This window comes from Otolemur garnettii, unplaced genomic scaffold (assembly GCF_000181295.1).
Source record: "Otolemur garnettii isolate 467f Iridium unplaced genomic scaffold, OtoGar3 scaffold00182, whole genome shotgun sequence".
Taxonomy (NCBI): Eukaryota; Metazoa; Chordata; class Mammalia; order Primates; family Galagidae; genus Otolemur; species Otolemur garnettii.
Window position 1 is genome coordinate 1,616,271 of NW_003852577.1, and position 13,777 is coordinate 1,630,047.

Consider the following 13,777-nt stretch of genomic DNA (forward strand, 5'->3'; position numbering starts at 1 on the left):
GATACCTTTCTCCTCAGTGATTTTCTTAATGGCATCTGGGAACTTAACTGCTACCTCTTGGTCAGCAAAACCTGCTGCTTCTGTTATCTTGATATTTTTTAAGCTTAACTTCTTTCTAAAATTATCAAACCATCCTTTGCTAGCATCAAATTCCTCAGCCTGTGATCCTTAACCTTTTTCTTTCAGATATTAGAATCCACAGATATGCTTTTCCTATGGCAATTCTACACCCACATAAAAGCTGCATTTTCAGTGAGGTAAAACACTATTTACCAGGAAGTGCCAGGTTTTCATGCCTACAGTTGTAGCTGCAGCAACAGCTTCATGAATTTCCTTTTTTTTTTTTTTCTATTATTAATGATCCTTATACTGCATTCGGAAATGGGCAACCACAGCTGCAGATCCCAATCTACAGTACATATTCATAAAAATAATGGCATGACTTTGCTTCTTGGAAGTATTTCTCAGATCACTAGTGGCACTTCATATGGGTCCAATGTGTTATTCAGAATTTACAATATTGCATAAACACAATGGGAAAATGTAGGAAAACCACGAGAGTTCACTTTTTACCATGATAAAGTTTTCTGAATAGACTAACTACTCACCCCGAGATTACTAGCTAGCGCCTCTGTGTTTTATGTGAATACTCACAACATTTGAACTCACCTCAATAGCAATGGAAGAGGAATACAAAATTATTATGGTAATACATTATGTACTACATTTAATTTTATGCAGTTATGATTTCATATTGTATTTTTGCATTCTTTTACATTTCTCTCATGCAAATAGTGCCTATTTATAAATTAAATAAACTTAAATTTAATAAACTTTAATAAAGTTAAATTTTAACTTTATAATTTGCATATAGGCACTGTAAATGATAAAGTGGTCAAGTATCTATGTGCATGTCTTATGCATTAGTGGCACACTTTTTTCTTAATGTTTTAGATATTTCTAGGCTACAGAGTTTGTGACTTTTTCAAATTATCCCAAATCTCAAAAAAAGTTCCAGTATACTTATTGAGGAAAACATCTGCATGTAAGTAGACCTGTGTAGTTCCAACTTTTGTTGTTCAAGGATCAGCTGTAATAATAAATGAGAACATCCTTGCTGTGAAAATGTTTCTAGGATTTATAAAACATTGACATAAATGTGAATATTTATAGTTCAAGTTTGATATTCTGGCTTAGTTAAAAGTATATGGACTTTGGCTTGACACCTGTGGCTCAAGCAGCTAAGACACCAGCCACATACACCTGAGCTGGCGAGTTCGAATCCAGCCGGGCCCGCCAAACAATAAGGAGGGCTGCAACCAAAAAATAGCCGGGTGTTGTGGCCCAGCTACCTGGGAGGCGGAGGCAGGAGACTTGCTTGAGTCCAGGAGTTGGAGGTTGCTGTGAGCTGTGATGCCATGGCACTCTGCCCAGGGTGACAGCTTGAGGCTCTGTCTCAAAAAAAAAAAAAAAAGTATGTGGACTTTGCATACAAAAGAAAATAAAAGAATTGGAAATGAAATAACCCAATTGTTTTCTTGATTTTGGAATAATCATTTAATGTTTAGATGTCTACTGTACAGGAACAAAGAACAGTATGTAATCTTGAACAGTTATTCATTTTATAATTTTATGTCTTAATATTTAAATTATTTTAAATCCCTTCTGAATAAGGGACTGTGCATTTGGTATACTAGTACATAAACTGGTATAATAATGGGGACAATAGTTGGTATTCAAGAAAATATTTAATAAAAAAATTATATACTTAGCCTTTTATATTTGGAAATATGTTTTAAATTTTTGTCTGAAAAGTGAGGGTAGGCGAGCCTAAAGGACAGTTCCTTAGTGTAAATGTAATTGATAAATATAAGTACATATTTCTTAAGTTATTGCAAATAAATTTAGCTTGGTTACATGTTAAAAATTGTGTAGAAACTTGAGACAATAGTAGGATAATACATGAAACACAGGTTGCTTAGGTAGGGCATTAGCTACATATATTTTTTAATCATGGGGAAAATAATGTGGAATACATGGCAGTGTGCTCTGAATAAATTAGATATTAGAATAGAGAGGCAAATTTCATTGTTTGGGTTATGTACATCACCTTATTCTGTATTACAAGTATTGTAACTTTAGCACAGTCACTTTAATGATGAGAAAACCACAGCAAAATAGGTTGTCAAGGCTTGAGCTAGAGTGGTGGCAATTTCTTGATATCTTTTAGAGAGAGAGGAATTTCATTTCTGCATCTGAGTAATCTCAGTAAGTGGGAACTGTTTAGGACTGTATGTCTTTGCCTGGTGAACGGAGTGGAGATAGGTAGAGCACAGGAAGAGCCAGAGCTGCAAGATTCCTGTTTTACTTCTTATCTCAAGGTAGCAAATTAACTCATGTTCTAAGACTTCATATTTTAGAATTAAACTATTATATCAAATATCATACTCTTTTAAGAAAAAACCATTCTAATATGAAGATAAATGTTGAGGACAAAATATTTAAAAGAATTGGTTTGTTTGGATCTTTGTGTGTTTTTACTATATTTAGAATTAAAATATTTTCTGAATTCTAGTCTTTGTCTTTAAAAATATATTTGTATTTTGCTAGCTTAAGTTTATTGAAACTGAGCTTTGTGTGTCATTTCATGTTTTTCTCTTGACATGAACTCAGTCCTACTTGATGAAGATGTCTTTTGAAAGGTGTACTGCAAGGAACAAAATGTCTGTAAATGCTACTTTTACCAAGGTAAACACCAAATTTTATGGATTTACTTTTTTTGCTTATACAAAGAAAAACAACTATATATTGAACACATTCAAAAGTTTAATTAGATATTTAACTTTTGCCACATTAAGTTGGCACAGAAAAATAGGCTTATCTTTTCCTCATATTATTTATGTTTTCTAACCTGTAGCATGGTACTAAACACATAGTAGACTTCCATTAAGTTTTTGATGTAAAAACAAATTTTATTATGCTACTTAATATTCTAAAGTATAAATAATTAAGCATATTATCAAAATCTTTAAACATAGAATTTTTTACATGTATTCTCTTTTATCTAAAAGAAAATATTTTTTGTATTCCTTAGGTCTTAATGTGTGTTTAAAAAAACAAAACCTTGGAGTAAAGTAGCAGCACATAATGGTTTGTGGATTTTGAAAAGGTGCAGGCCATATTGTGCTGCCTCAAAAATACAAGGATCTGATCTTCTGAAGAAAATATATTTCTTTTTATTCATAGCTCTTCTGATAGCAATGTCAGCAGTGCCTTAGCAGCACGTAAATATTGGCGTTAAGATTCTAAAATTATCTCCAGTATTAACTGTGCTGCTGAAGTAAGGTTGGCCATACTCTACAGCTGTATTTTAATGTATGGTAATGTTACTGATGTGTTTTCAGTTTTATTGATAATATGTTTTCAGTATTACGGATAATCTTTAGTTCTTAAAAGTAAATTAATACTAATTATTCAATGTATGTCTCTTGAAATAGTATAATTGCAATTTAATAATTCTGTTGAATGCCATCAAGTTTCTCAATGGTTTATATAGCATCAGGAATTTATTTTAATGTACATTTATATTCAACATAAATGTTAATTCAGATTTTTAAGATAAAATAAATACTATTTTCCCTTTTGAAATTTTAAAAATTTGCATATCTCAGGTAAAGTATAAAATTACACATTTTGAGAAGAACTTAGTTTTTAGTAATATTTCTAATTCTTTATAACTTAAGGAGAAAAAAAGCATCAAAATACATGAATTAAGTTTATGAAATCCTGGGACTTATGTACTTAATCATAACTTTAAAGGTAGGAAAAAACCTTACAGAAAGCCAACTTATTTATTGGGAGCTAAGGAAACAGAAACTCTAAATGAATACTTTGCTATAGTTAACAGATTAGTATCTTAATTTTATGTCTTCTAAATTTACGATAGTATTTTGTTTTTTCTTGTTTTTATTAAAATGTTTTCTAAAATCCTTAGCTAAAGATTTTGTTTGACAAGTCAAAAATGTAAAGATCTTGTTTACTTTTTTATTTCCAATTTTTAACTTCAGAATAAGACCAAGTTATGATTGTAGTTATTATTTTTATAGATATAAATATAGTCAGAATATTTTAATTAAATTTAAATTTGAAGCTAAGTGCTTTGTTTTCCCTATTAGTGGTGTTTTTAGTCGTTAAATTAAAAAATGATGTTCAGGATAAGACAAGTATGTTTGTGTAATGTGGTGTTATTTTGTATAAGGGGTAGCTTATTCTTTTCAGTTGTAACCAAGCAGAAAATCTACAAAATAAAAACAGTTTTTAGTGAATCTTTCCCAATTATAACAGTCTATTTTGGAAACCCCAAAAATATTTCAGATGTAATTTAAGAAATTTATATTTAGGGAGTAAAGAACCTCCTGTTTAAATTCTAATTTGAAGATAAAATATGACTTAAAAAAAAGCTCTCACTTTTAAAAACAATCTCACTTTTTTCCCTGCATAATTTTTTCCCCAAAATAAAAAAGCAATATGCCATATATATATCTGTGTGTGTGTGTGTGTGTGTGTGTGTGTGTGTGTGTATATAAACATGGTGGTGGCTAGAATTAAATGCCAGTTTTTATTTTAAATAAAAATAATTGCCTTGGTGCTTTTAAATATCATTTATCAAGCTTGTTTCCTTTATTTTATTTCAACCATTGGATGAAAGATTCTTAACAAATATGTACTTTTTGGTTCCCATAAAAATATTCTAAAACCTAACACTGAAATGCTGAGAAATATTTATTGAATGAATTACAAAGTTTGTTCAATATACTGTACAATATTTTTCAAAATAACTGAGGAGTTAATTATTTTGTTGTTGTTCTTGTATTCCTAAAAGGTATCTTGTCAGGTTTTAGAAAATTATATTTAATCTGTCTTCTAAATGACAAGGAAAAAACCTGCATTTTACATTTGTCAAGTGAATCTTTATCTGTACATGCTCCAGATATAAAGGATTATTTGGAGCTATTATAGCTAAATGGAAATTTTTCTTGTTTTTAATCCTGACAGTGGATTAAGGAAAAACTAAAATATCTGAGGTATAAGAAAATACAGAAAAGTTGTTGCATTAAAACTTATGATAATATGCAATTTTTTTCCAGTCTCTTCTTAGAGAAGAGGAAATAGCCTGTCAATATCTAAGGAAACATACACTTAGGAAACTCTCAGCAGGACTGGAAGTTTTATTGGTAGACTTAATACACTTACATCTTTGTAAGTATTTAATAATTTTAAAGCCTATAAGGAGCCAATAGAAAAAAACATACTTTTTTTTTCTTTTGTGAGAATCAGGTTTGTATTGTAAAAACCATACTTATTTATTTATTCATTCATTTTTGAGACAGTCTTGCTCTGTCACCTTGACTACCCAGCTAGAGTACAGTGGTGTCATAGTTCACTGCAGTCTCAAACATCTGGGCTCAAGTGATCCTCCTGCCTCAGCCTCCCAAGTAGCTGGTACTACAGGCATGCAGTACCACACCTGGCTAATTTTTCTGTGTTTAGTAGAGATGAGGGTCTCACTCTTGCTTAGGCTGCTCTCAAGTCCTGACTTCAAGTGATCCTCCCATTTCTGTCTCCCAGAGTGCTAGGATTACTGCAAGAACCACTGTGCTGCTTATTGTTAAATTTAATTTGGCTTTTTATTTTGAAAAAAGAAAAAAACTAGCTATATGTATGCATATTTTAAGTACTAATTTTTCCATCTTCTTTAGGGAAAAATATTTTAAACTTTTTCATTTAGGTTTTATTTTAAATCAATGCAAAATAATTCTGATATTGAGCATCTTAAGTTTGGAGCCAACTCAGGAATTCAAGAGAGTCTTCAGGAAGGAGCAAGAAGGGTATTTCAGTAATTTAGTGTGTATCTCATATTCAAATACAAAATTCAAGATCACACAGATTAATATGTTATAGTATTGAAAACTTAGCCACAGGCTAAATTTTATATTTAACATCAAAAATTTTCTTTAGTCATTTATATATTTTTTGGTTATTACAGAGTTACAGATGTTTTTAAGCCACTAAATGTCATTAGTGATACATACATAGGTTATTCATATGTAGATTAGCAAAATTATGCTTTTATAAACTGATTTCTAAGTTAGTATATTTACTTATTTAGAAGTCAATATTCTAAATCAAATTGTTTCTTTCCTTTTGCAGGTGGATATTACTATCCCTTCCTCATGGAAAAAGTTTTTTCTAATTGTTATATCTCCTTGAATATTATCAAAAAGGAGAAAAATTAGTGTTTTAAACTTTTGAGATAGATTTGTCTCTAGTAAGTATTTAGATATATATCACTTGAATATTTGAGAAGAGAAATAAGAAATCATTGTTAGAACATTCCCATTTACTAAAAACTTATTTTTTCACACTTGGCAAAGAGTTACTTATAACTTCTGTTTTATTACAAGTGGCTTGAGTTTCTTTAATGCAGAACTAACCCCTCCACCAGAAACTTGAGTTTACGTTCTTGCTTATTTATAAAAATAAGTCCTAGGTATTTCTAAAGTCCTTTTTAAAGGCTCTATGCTGAGAAATACTTTAGCAAAATAAATGCTTGAAACTTTTATGTTAAAATTACTAGGCAAGATGACAAATTAGTTGCTACTTTTTGTTTTTATTATACTGAAATTAAATACAACATTTATAATTTCTATTTGGATTTATTTCTTGATTTTTAATACATGGAATTCATGTAAAAACTATATGAATAATGACTTAGTATATTGATGAGAATAAATCTTATCTTAATTCTATAGGACTTTGAATAGCCTGATATTTTTCTTGTGAGTAGACCTTATTGTTTTGAAGAAATGTAACTGACTAAAGAATCTTATTACTACTTATATTTATCATATGCTATAAGTTTAGATTTTTGTTTGAGAAATTCTGTCACAAAAGGAAAATTTTAAGCCATTTTTACACTAATATTTCTCAATGGGATTAATTTATAATTCTATGTATTCTATATTTTTTTTATAACACTAACTTTGTTTTATCTACTTAGCATGAATATGTCTACTAAAGAATATCTTTAGGTTTACCTAACAAATGCAATCAATGTCACCTGGTTCTTTGTACCCTCAGTGAATACCCGACGATAAAAATAAAATAAATAAGAATATCATTAGGAAGTGGTAGAAACTTTTAAATTGCTCCATAGTTTTCTTCTTTCCATGTTTTTTCTTTTTTTTTTTTTTGTGGTTTTTGTGGTTTTTGGCCGGGGCTGAGTTTGAACCCACCACCTCCAGCATATGGGGCCATATGCCACTCCTTGAGCCACAGGAGCCACCCCTTTCCATGTTTTTTTATTTAATAATTTTAGGAAATGCTTACAATTAGGGACCTAACATTTTCAGAGATAAAAGTTCTTACAGTACCATGAAACTTTATGTTTTGACTTAATACCTATGGTAGTAACCATAGGGAAATTTTTTTAAGTTTCTATGTAGTTAAAAATACCAAGTTGAGAAAGTTTAGGTATATCTTTTATTAAAAGAACTGATAAATTCCAGCTTAGTCTATATAGATTTTTATATCAGTTTGTTTATAATTTTATTAATGTCTTTTCTAAAGTGTGAAAATGTTAATATTTGATAGGCAGCATTAAAAATAGATTTCAAACATATAGAAAGAGGTACAAATTCACGTATTCTTCTACTTAGGTGCCAAATAAAAAAGATAAATTCTAGGCTCATAGAGCTTACAATCTGGGGTTGGGGTATAAGTAAGAAATGGAGAAGAAACTGATAGGTACTATAACAGTATGTCAGATAGTGTTAAGTTCTATGGGGAAAATTAAGGAAGGAAGGTGGCAGTGCTGTAGTAAAGTTATTCGGAAGGCTGGAGAGACATAGTTTTAGATCACAGAGACAACATTTGAACAAAGACCTAAAAACAATAAGGAGCAAACCATGTAGGTATCGGGGAGAAGAGCACCTTAAGTAGATGATAGCAAATACAAAGCTGCTGAGGCATTTTTTTGTACAAGGAACAGCAAGGGGATGTGTGTGGCTGTGATCAAATGTATAAGAGGGAAAATGATTAGATAATAGGATTAGAATTTATAAGGCCCAGATCTTACAGCTATTTAAACTTCTATTTAATAGTTTAATCTAGAGATTCAGTTTTCTATACTTCTTTAAAACAACCCTGACAGTTATATGTGCCCCAGCCTGCTGCTTGACCTTTGCAGGTAGAATATTTTTATGAATCTGATTTGAGGTTAGAACTCCCACCTGAGATCATTTAGAATAAAAACAAAATGTTGAAATAAGTGATTAGTATGTGTGATGATCATGTTTTTAGAAATTTGTGAAACGATAGCTCTGGCTGGGCCGGTGGCCCAAACCTGTAATCCTTGCACTCTGGGAGGCCAAGACAGGTGGATTGCCTGAGCTCACGGGTTTGAGACCAGTCTGAGCAAGAGCAAGACCCTGTCCCTAAAAAATAGCCAGACATTGTGGCAGGCACCTATAATCCCAGGTAGTCAGGAGGCTGAGGCAAGGGTTATTGAGCCCAAGAGTTGGAGGTTGCTTTTAAGCTATGATGCCATGGCACTCTACCGAGGGTGACAAAGTGAGACTCTGTCTCAAAAAAAAAAAAAGCTCTAAAAGACACTTTGAATTTGTTTGTATTATCATTTACTCAAATAAACCACAATTGTCTTTGATTTCTCCATCCTTGAAATTTTATTATAATTATTTTGTTACTCCTATTCAGCAACATGTTAGGAGTTCTTTGCCCATAATTGTTTTAACTAGCAACATCATTATCTATAGTGTATACTACTAAATCTTACTAAAATGTTGCTTTTTCCTGTATTATAAAATTCAGACTCTTTATCTTGGTACTTCATGATCATGTCCCAACCTTTTCTAAATTGTTCAGTTTTTCTTGAAATGATCTCTAGTCCTGATCCATGCATTTTTTTATCTCTGTATCTTTATGCCATTTTTTCCACCCTAGTTCTCCCTCAGCTAATTCCTGTACATTATTCAAAATTAGGCTAAATCTCTCATATGTGCTAAGTGTTTTTTGACTTTACCACACTGGTATTAACCATTCTTCCCATGGCATGAACATATTATTTCTGTAGTTCTTAGACTTTTTCTCACACCTGAGATATATAACATTTCATTCATTAATTGTACCTTATTTATTCATACATATTATTTTAAAGGTGTTAGCAATATGAATAAAAATTTAAGAAACAAAATGAAGAAAGGAGGTAGACTAAAACATCCAGAACTTCAAAACACACTAACCTAGGCAGGGCAAGGTAGCTCACACCTGTAATCCTAGCACTCTGGGAGGCTGAGACTGGCAGATCACCTGAGCTCACAAGTTCTAGATCAGCCTGAGCCACAGTGAGACCTTTGTCATTTTAAAAATAGCTAGGTGTTGTGGCAGGAGCCTGTAATCCCAGCTACTCAGGAGAGTAAGGTAAAAGAATCACTTGAGCCTAAGAGTTTGAGGTTGCTGTGAGCTATGACGCCACCGCAATCTTCCAAGTGGGACAAAGTGAGACTGTCTCAAAAAAAAAACAAAAACAAAAAACCCAGCAACTTAAACGTCATATCCCAAAGTTTATCTGTAATTTTATGCCAATGAATTATATAGTTGGTTTTTTTTATTTCTTAAATGGTATGTGTGAACCAGATATAGTATAGCGTATTAGAAGAATAGCGTATTAGAAGAATAGTTATTATAATTTTCCAATATTATAAAATTAGTTTAAAAATATACTCTTTTTCCCAGCACTCTGGGAGGCTGAGGCAGGTTCAAGACGAGCCTCAGGGGCAGCACCTGTGGCTCAAAGAAGTAGGGCACCAGCCCCATATGCTGGAGGTGGTAGGTTCAAACCCAGCCCCGGCCAAAAACTGCAAAAAAAAAAAAAAACAAACCAGCCTGAGGTAGAGCAAGACCCCATCTCTTAAAAATAGCCAGGTATTGTGGATGGCACCTGTAGGCCCAGCTACTCGGGAAGCTAGGCAAGAGAGTTGCTTGAGCCCAAGAGTCAGAGGTTGCTGTGAGCTAATGTCACGGCACTCTACTGGCACTCGCAACAAAGTGAGACTGTCGCAAAAAAACAAAAAATACATTTTTTAAGAAATAATCCTGGGCGGCACCTGTGGCTCAGAGGAGTAGGGTGCCGGCTGCATATGCCAGAGGTGGCGGGTTCAAACCTAGCCCCGGCCAAAAACTGCAAAAAAGAAATAATCCAATGTGTTTATGACAGTATTATTGAAGTGTCCAGTAGTAAGAGGCTGGTTAACATGCTCAATAGAATACTATGCAACTATTTAAGCTAGTCCAGGTGAATAATGAGCTAAAACATTCATGAGCAAGTAAATAAAAGGTTATCAAATAGTATCAAAAGATTAGAACAATACATATATAAAACTGTTATCACTGGTCTACCCTGGGTAAGAGATGAATCATATTGAGGAGGGAGGGACCTTATTTTCTTGGGGAAATGTTTCTCAAAAGGGAAAAAAGTCCTTAAAAGTGATTATTTAAAGCAACCTTGCCACCTATTTACCCACTTTAGAAATCTGTAGGGAATCCTACTATGTTCAAGAACTAAGTTTTTTTCTTTTTTTTTTTTCCAAATAGAATCTCACTTTGTTACTCTCAGTAGAGTGCTGTGGCGTCACAGCTCACAGCAACCTCAGACTCTTGGGCTCAAGCAGTTCTCTTGCCTTAGCCTCCCAAGTAGCTGGACTTACTGGTGCCCACCACAATGCCCAGCTATTTTTTTAAAGACGGAGTTTTGATCTTGCTCAGGCTGGTCTGCATCCCATGAACTCAGGCAGTTCACCCACCCGGAGTGCTAGGAGCCACCATCCTCAGCTTACTCAAGTTTTCAAAGCAATATTAAAAAGGAATTTAAGAATCACTTCTAGAATTCTTGGTTGACAGGCTTCATTGTCATTTCCTAACTTACCCTTAGAACCTTCAAAAGGTAAGTATAAGAAAAGGGATACACAAATCTGATTGTGAAGTTACATTAATAAAGTACAGTAATACAAATTTGGTATATTTTATAGTCATAAATATTTGATAATGCAATGAAACTTTCAGATCTAAAAGTGAAGAATTCCTTTTTCAAAGAAATTTCAGTTTTTCTTATAAAAGTAATATGTATACATAAAAGCCTCAGAAAAGGCAGAAGATTCTATTTTAAAATCACATTTATTTTTTTTTTTTTAAGGAACATGAGCCAAAGTTTTATTTATTCATTTCTTGCTTTTTTTTTGAGACACAATCTTACTTTGTTGCCCTTGTTAGAGTGCAATAGCATCACAGCTCACAGCAACCTTTAGCTCCTGGACTCAGGTGATTCTGTTGTTTAAGCCTCCCAGGTAGCTAGGACTATAGGTGCCCACCACAATGCCTGGCTATTTTTTGTGGCAGTTTGGCCGGGGCCAGGTTCGAACCCGCCACCTTTGGTATATGGGGTCAGTGCGCTACTCACTGAGCCACGGGCACCACCCCCCATTTCTTGCATTTAAAGTACTCTTCAATGACATCCTTGGCCTGAGATTCTTTGCCATAATCCTAAAAAAAAAAAAAGTTATATGCAGTTTCTCATTAGCATTTAGCAACTCCACTAAGTTCATAAGCATTACTCACAAACAAGCTTTAATAATTAACTATGCCTTATGAAAATGTGTCACATTACTAAAATTTGTTAAGGCCATTTTCAGGGACCTTAATGACTTCAGTGTCCATAAGGCTCAGAACATGGCCTGGCTATTGCCAGCTTTTTTAAAATTTCTGCAGAAACACATTTTTTTAATCCAAAGACAATTACTATTAGCCTCATATTCTCTTCTAGTTGCATACTTGGATTAGTGAATTTATTTCTTAATTCAATTCACTACTGTTTCAGGAACTAGAAAGAGTGCCTGCTTCTAAAGAAGAGACACGGTGATATGCTTCTGGCTTAGAATTTTTTCCTACTTGAGTTTTATGTTAAAAATACTACGAACTTTAGGATTTTTTTCCCCCTGAAAATTGAGGATAGGCTCAGCGCCTGTGGCTCAAGTGGCAAAGGCGCCAGCCACATACACCTAAGGTGACGGGTTCGAATCCAGCCCAGGCCTGCCAAACAACAATGATGGCTACAACAACAACAAAAAAATAGCCAGGCGTTGTGGCAGGCACCCGTGGTCCCAGCTACTTGGGAGGCGGAGGCAGGAGACTCGCTTGAGCTCAGGAGTTGGAGGTTGCTGTGAGCTGTGATTTCACATTACTCTACCCAGGGGGACAGCTTGAGGCTCTGTCTCAAAAAAAAATAAAAATAAAAATTGAGGATACAGGAAGGTGCACCTTTTTTACCCTGTGGCTGCTTCCTCAACCTCCATGTCCTCCCCAAGGGTACCTTTCCATATTGAGAAGAGCATTTTGAGGCAAGGGAGATTAGGGAAGTGTTTAGACCAGGAAGGTGAGAAAAATAACTGTAGAAATATACGTGCAGCTCAGAATTTGTTGAAAGAAATGTAACACCAGTGTATTATATTATGAATTTGTTTTTTTCTTTTGTACCCTGATAGTTATGTTAAATTTATCAAACAGCTATGTTATTCCAAATTATAGAATTCACCCTTGATATTCAAAAGACATTTCTTACCATTAATGATAGCTAACAATAATATGTATTTCTGTTTAAGCATATTTATGGTAATAAAATGTAACATGACATTATAAATGAACTTAGTAAATGTTTGGCCTATCTATTACAATGACTTTCAGAATTGGACTAATTTAGAAGGCAAAGAAAAATGATATGTCTCAACTCATTTTTCCTACACTAATTTTTTAATGTAGTTACACTTAAGAGCAATAGTAATTTAACTTATAATGGCAGGCTTAGAATCTGAGAAACAACTGGGCTAATAAAACAAAGAAACTTGTGTTTTGGAGGTTTAAAAGTCTGAGTCTATATTGAAGAGTGTTTATCCCCAACACAGGTCTATAGTACAGATTTCTGGTCAAATCCTCTGTTAGGCCACTTTTGTCAGCATTTTGGTGGATATTGTGTACTTTGAAAAGTTAAAATAAGAAACAGGCTTGAGGCTTGGCGCCAGCTACATACACCTAAAGTGGGTTCAAATCCAGACCGGCCCGCCAAAACAATGACGGCCGCAACCAAAAAATAGCCAGGCCTGTGGCGGGCGCCTGTGGTTCCAGCTACTTGGGAGGCTGAGGCAGGAGACTCGCTTGAGCCCAGGAGTTGGAGGTTGCTGTGAGCTGTGATGCCATGGCACTCTACCCAGGGGGATAGCTTGAGGCTCTGTCTCAAAAAAAAAAAAAAAAGAAACAGGCTTGAGTCTTAGGTATGTTTAGGTACTACCAAAACCCAAGGAATTTGAAGCTTTAAGAATTGATAATTTCATCGATGTGGTGATGTCATGCTCTCCCGGGCCCCTAAGCCGTGCATGATAGGCGAGGGACGGGCATTCCTTAGCAAACGGACCCGCTCTTCTCCTTCTGCCTGCGGCCTCCCCGCCCGTGGTCGGTGTGGGGGTGGGGGGCGTGGGAGGATGTGCCACCTGGGGGCCCTGACCTCCTTCCCCGGTCTCGTGGGGCTGGGCTGGTCCTTCCTGACTTAGCGAGTATCCCTCGTTCGCTCTCTGCCAGTGGTCTTCTTGTGGGCGGCCCTGCCCCATGGCGCCACCGAGGCCCAGTCGTGCGCCTTGGTTGGTGCGTGAGCGGT

At 34.4% G+C, this 13,777-nt stretch overlaps 1 non-coding gene across 1 annotated transcript; it reads right to left on the reverse strand.

Annotated features, from left to right (window-relative positions):
• Positions 1-11,747: 11,747 nt before the first annotated feature.
• Positions 11,748-11,876, reverse strand: LOC111721767. Its single transcript, XR_002770786.1, has one exon. It is a non-coding gene; the product is annotated as a small nucleolar RNA SNORA33 (small nucleolar RNA).
• Between the last annotated feature and the right edge of the window lie 1,901 nt (positions 11,877-13,777).